The following is a 6,393-nucleotide window of genomic DNA, read 5'->3' on the forward strand; positions in this document are numbered from 1 at the left end:
ACGCCTCCCACTCAGGGGAGTCTGGAAGGGAACACCCTCCTATAGAGGGTGGGGAGCAGGGTGGGGAGGGAGTTAAGAAGACACACCTTTAACTCTATTTGTTTGTGGATTATTCAACTTTGATCCAGGGCCAATTTATTACCTTGGTAATTCTTAAAAAGCAAGAAAATTTTAAAATCGATTGATCCATCCATACAAATAAATATTTGAAGCCTAAGAGAAAATGAAAGAAATGGAGGCTTAGCAAAACTGCATTATTCCACGTCATTGACTTTTATAATCTTTTTTTTTTCTTTTTGGCTGCATTGGGTCTTCGTTGCTGCGCGCGGGCTTTCTCTGGTTGCGGCGAGCTGGGGTTACTCTTCGTTGCGGTGTGCGGGCTTCTCATTGCAGTGGCTTCTCTTGTTGCGGAGCACGGGCTCTAGGCACGCGGGCTTCAGTAGCTGCGGCACGTGGGCCCAGTAGTTGTGGCTCCCAGGCTCTAGAGCGCAGGCTCAATAGTTGTGGCTCATGGGCTTAGTTGCTCTGTGACATGTGGGATCTTCCTGTATCCGGGCTCAAACCCGTGTTCCCTGCATTGGCAGGCGGATTCTTAACCACTGCGCCACCCGGGAAGTCCTATAACCTTTTGAGAATAGTTGTAAATCAATGGATGTTGAGAGTCTGTGGTGTTGGCTTGGCTGCCATCATCTTGTTGGAACAGAATTCAGTTCTGGATTTTGTCTCCTGTGTATCACTGCTGACCTTACGAATTTTTGGGGGTGTATTTTGTAAATTTGCATACCCGAAGGATGGCAAGCCCCTTCAGAACACAAACTACGTTCACATTGCACCCTTATCATCTGTTCTCTGGGGCATCTTGGGCAAAGTGCGTAAACATTCTCATCCTGGGTCTGAGAACAATAGATCTTTTTTTTGCTCAGAAAACTAAACAACTGGAAAACAGTTAAGACATAAAAGTCACATGAGAAGTACATGGCTTAACTCAACAGTCAGTATTTACATAGTTAATATAAAGTGGACCATTAACATATAAATATATTTGGAGAATGAAAGAGGAAAAAATAGAAGTAGGTAGTTGCGTTAAGTTCAGAAAAATCCTGTGAAAACACTGGCTCTAAAGTTAATATGTACCAGAATCATCGACTAAAATGGTTCCAGCGTTGCCACTGGGAGTGGGGCTTAGGGTAGGGCTGCTGTTTTTCATTAGGAACCTATAATCCTTTATTGTCAGAGTTCTTAGTTGAGACGACAGAATCCACTCTAGCTTTTTTCTTAAGAAGACAGGAGTTTAAGGACTAGCTGGAGCTCCAGGAATCATGGGGAGATGTGAAGAGGCTGGGTTTCTACCATGGTTCCACACTGGGCTGCAGAAACGTCCACTGCCTGGACGCCCACTGCCCTGCTGAGAGCAGCAGCCTCCTCGCCACGAGGAGGCGAGGCTCCAGGTCAAAGGTGTGGGAGGTCAGCCGATGGGCAGAACCTACCTCCCACGGTCCAGAGTGGTGCTGAGAACCAGCAAGGCTAAAATACTGCTGGGAAGCCGGGTTTTTATGACATGGAACTGTTCAAACAAATTTTATTTTTTGAAGCCAAGCATACATATTACTTTGATGAAAATAAAAAAAACTAAGAAAGAGAAGGGCTTTGTGAGCTGGAAGTAGAGCCAGCTTCTAGGCTTGTCAAGTACTTTTAATAGGATGAGTTGGCATTTTCACATGGTAGGTGGAAAGTTATTTGAAGGTTGGATTTGAGCTCACTTCATCTTAAGGGATGCCGTGTGGCCCTCTTGCTGGCTGTAGTCAAGTACAGGGGAGGCCATGAGCCTGGTCCTTACCCAGGAAAGAAAGACATTTGCAAAGCCAGTGCCTCTCCCCCGGTTTTGTTCTGAGCTCCTGACCTCCCCCCTTCCCCAGGCCCCTTAAGATCGACATGTGAAACTTGATTATCCTAAAGCAGTCATCGAAAATCGCCTTGTGTCAGGTCAGACGGCTGACTGAGCCTGGCCAGGGACAGGTGTCCATGGAGGAGGGAGGAAGTGGACACTCCAAGGGGCATATTTATAGCAGTTGAAGTTAAAAATACAACCAGCCTGGTCCCAAAGCCTGGGCTGGATGCGACAGGGTGGACCTCTGTGATGAGTGAGCCTCACAGTGCCGAGGAGCAGAGTGGGGTGGGGAGGAAGGCCCCTCGCCACAGAAAGCCCCAAGAGACGGCTCGCCCAGAGGTCTGTGATGCCATGAGGTGAGGTGACTCGTCACCGGCAACCCGACGTCTCTTCCCACGTCTGGCTTCCTCGCCAGCTGGAGCTTAGATCGTGGAACACAGAGGGGAGCTGCAGGAACGCATTGATGAAATCTGCAGGGCAGGGGAGGACTTTCCAAAGAGATTCACATTTAATCACGGTGTTTCCCCCCCAAGTTTTACTGAGATATAGTTGGCATATAACATTGTCTTAGTTTGAGGTGTACAGCATAATGATTTGCTATATGTATATATATGTATTGAGGAATGATCATGGTGGTAAGTTTTGGTAACAGCCATCACCTCACACAGTTACTCTTTATTCACAAGTTGACTGACTGGCAAGTTTGTCACTGATGTACATTGTGTTGTATCTATTGAAATGTGCTTCTGGAAAGAGATGGAACATTGGAGAAAACTGCCTTTGTGGTGAAAACATTGTTGCAAATTACAAAAACCACTTTTTTTTAATGAATGTAAAATTTTTATTCATTTCTTTTGGTACAAACTAGTGTTTATTTTAAAATACTGTTTAGGAATTTATACTCACAGGATATGTTATAGTTAACATCCAAAGACAAAAAATATTTCGTGACAATTTATTATATACTTAGTACTAAAAAGCTCCTAAATCTGAACAGTGTTGGCATTACAAGCCTAGAGAGTTGTTTTGGGCTAATGATTATTATAGAAAAACACTGAAGAAAATTTCAACCATTACAATCGGTAAAGGTATAATTTTATATTTCATGAAGGACAGTAGTCGTATTTAGCAATAGCCTCATTTATAGAGTATACTAACCTCGAGGTTGTATTTTGATGCTGTTTCTTTTCAATTCTCTTCTTGCAAATAACCAACAAGGCAGAAACTGCTTCCAACTGACAGTCCAAACAAAGGAGGAATCATGGCTAACCGTCTGGTTGCTAATATTTGTTAAAGGCAAATTGCAGACTTCTGAGTATGGTTCAACATCACCAAAAGGAGTAAAGTTGCTCCCTCTGACCACCTTATTCCATGAAAAAAGTGTACTTTGACTTCTAAAATGGATTTCAAAAATTCAGTAGAAAGATTTAACAACTATCAACATTTCCAACACTGATTTTTCTAATACCCAGAAACATCCACTTAGCAGTTGTAAGACTAATTTGAAAAACTGAATACTATTATACAAATGTAAATTATTACTATTAGCTAGTAGGAATAATCACTTGATTCTTAATCCTGTTTATATTTAATTATAAACATAAGACTGATTTTTAGAATAAAAAGAATGAAGAACATCTCCATCATGTGTCTTTGTTCCCAGCAATCCCTTTCAGATAGATCTGTGAAGTAATACAGAGCACAGTGTCGACATACCTTTCATTTCAAAGGCCAAAAAAAATGGGCCTTAAGTAGTGAGATCACTTCTATTAGGCTTTATATTAGTATCAATTAACGAGTCAATCAGTCAAACGAGTATCAGTTGATTTAATCTCGCCCAAATGAATGGGTCTCTGTTGGTTGATCAATGCAATAGAGAAACTCTGCAGGTAAGAAGTATCCAAGATATTCCACTGTGTCTGGGGTGGTGTCATAACGGTAGTGCCCACCTTCTTCATGATGACTGAAACAATGAGTGTGCTCCAACCACAAATCAAACCCTGGGTCTCTGGAGATAAAAACTGGCAAACCAAAGGAGGCTTCATCTCAGAAACGTAACCATTTATTCAAGTCTTCATCAGAGTTCAACGGGCAGGAGGAAAATTCTGCTGGCATAATGTGAATCTTCACTTTTCTCTTCTGAATCACGAAAGTACCTCCCATTCCTACAGGCTTATCTCAATAATGTTTTTCAAGAGTCTGTTTTGGGCTTCCCTGGTGGCGCAGTGGTTGAGAATCCGCCTGCCGATGCAGGGGACACGGGTTTGTGCCCCGGTCCGGGAAGATCCCATATGCCGTGGAGCGGCTAGGCCCGTGAGCCATGGCCGCTGGGCCTGCGCGTCCGGAGCCTGATGCTCCACAACGGGAGAGGCCACAACAGGGAGAGGCCCACGTACCGAAAAAAAAAAAAAAAAAAAAGTCTGTCTCATACAAGTCACAAACTTAAGTTTTCCAGTTCTTCTTTTGGCTTTCACCTCAATGACCTTTCCAGGTTGGCCTTCACTGGCAAAAAGATTAGCCAGTAATGCACACCCCAAATCATGATATTTCTCACTGTATTTCTCTAGTAGGCACCCTCCCTCTGCCGAGTTAACAGGAGCAAGGTAACTTCCATTCACAGGAGGTTTGTGTTCACTTTCTGTTTGAACAACGGGCATAAACTCAGAATTGAATCCAAGAGTCTGAAATGGGCCTGCTCCTGCTCCAAAAAGAAAAGCTCCAGGAAGCTGGATTTCTTTTAAGATTTTATTTAGATCATAAACTTTTTTTTATTTATAAGAGGCAATAAGTAAGGCACACCTCCTACTTATGCAATTCTAGTTTTCCCACAGATACCTTTTACGGGAAAGGTAAGTGGCTCCTTAGTCAAATTAGGGCAATCAACTACAGACACCTGGACATCAGCAAAGTTATCCGTTAGCACCTTCTGCTGAACTCCAAACTCCGGAACTCCATGGTGCAGCAGCCCTCCTTTCCACGTGCTGCCTCTCCCCTTCTGCGCAGGTCCTAAGCAGAGGCCCCGCCCCACGCTTGGACGTCGCCCCGCCTAGGCCCCGCCCCACGCCCCAACGTCCCAGAAACGAAAGAAGGCTGCTGGGAGAGGCGGGGAGCGGGCCTCTTCCCGCTTGCGGGGACCCAGTGCAGAGCGGGTCTCGCGTGAGGCCAGGGACGCGGACGCAGACCTCTGGGGCCTGTCGCAGGCCTGGATTAACTGACACACATGGCAGAGAGACGCCAGCTCCCAGGTACTGCCCGCCACCGTGCACCATCTAGGGAATGCGGCCGGGGACCCCCTCACGCACTACCCTGGGAGCGGGACGGGGCTGAGAAGAGGAGAAACACGCAGGGATGAGGCCTGACCAGGGAACGCCTGGGGGACCCACATGTGAAATCTAAAAAAAGATGGGTTTTTTTTTTTTTTTTCAAGAGAGAAAGAGCTGGGAAGAAGCACACTAACAGGAGACCCGAGTGTGAGCGCACTTGTGCCTCCTTCCCTGCCTCCTGCACACGCTGCTGGGTTGATTACTCACCGTGGCTGGGCCGTGGGGTGGGGGGGTGGGTCAGGCTTTGCCCTGGGGAGTTGGGCAATTACAGTTCTGAGTGTTGAAAAAAATAGTCCCATTGCGCCCATGGGCACCTCTGGACGCTCAGAGGGAAAGGTGTCAGCAGGGTCCTCCTCGTCAAGCTGCCCAGAGACCCTGACTAAAGGGGAGAATTATGTGTATTGAACTCCCTGCGTTCTCTCCCCTTTACTCCTACCCACCTCTACTTCCCAGACCCCAAAGCAAAAAACAACACAAGAGTGACAACGGTGGCCAGCTTACAGATAGAGAGCTGTGAAAAAAATCCAAAGTAGATTTTCAAGTCCACCCTGTTTATGCGACTTTCCAAGTGGTTAAGTCAATGATTCCCAGCCCCGGTTTTAGGACACCCCCAAGTGTCTTTATTCCAAGGGCGATCGTGAAATTCCAAAAATAAAATGATTTTAAGTCCCTGCACTTTAAGCTCACACCTTGTACTCGTTACAAGCACACACTTTCAGAGGGAAAGAGATTGAGAAATCCAACAACAGTCTGATTCCAACAGACCGGCCACAGCAATCAAAATACCACTTTGTATTTGGGTAACGCTTTGCGGCTTTGAGAGCACTTTCTGATTCCTGGGTTAGTGACTAAACGTGTGAATTAATACAAAAGATGACTGTTCTAGCCTCCACATTGCACTAGAGGACGGAGACAGGCCCTTCCTCTGGCGCGAAGCTATCGCTATGTAGCTCATCTGTGAAGTTTCAGTCTGTCAGCGGCTGGTGGAGGTGCTGTTTGGAAAAAGCTGGTGGCCCAGGCCTGGGCGGCAGTGGCATTGCTTGGGCCAGGCAAACAGGGCTCTGCGGGGCCCGGGGTCATGGTCAAAGAGAAGGAAGGGCAGGCAGCTTCAGGCTGGCTTTCCCACTGGGCCGAGCAAAGCTGGAAGTTATGGGGCAGCGGCGTGAGCAGCTGGCCAGGTTA

At 46.2% G+C, this 6,393-nt stretch overlaps 1 pseudogene; it reads right to left on the reverse strand.

Annotated features, from left to right (window-relative positions):
• Window positions 1–3,715: 3,715 nt before the first annotated feature.
• On the reverse strand, window positions 3,716–4,545 carry LOC138413988 (ester hydrolase C11orf54 homolog; annotated as a pseudogene).
• Window positions 4,546–6,393: the final 1,848 nt, after the last annotated feature.

The sequence above is a fragment of the Delphinus delphis genome, chromosome 2 (assembly GCF_949987515.2).
Source record: "Delphinus delphis chromosome 2, mDelDel1.2, whole genome shotgun sequence".
Taxonomy (NCBI): domain Eukaryota; kingdom Metazoa; phylum Chordata; class Mammalia; order Artiodactyla; family Delphinidae; genus Delphinus; species Delphinus delphis.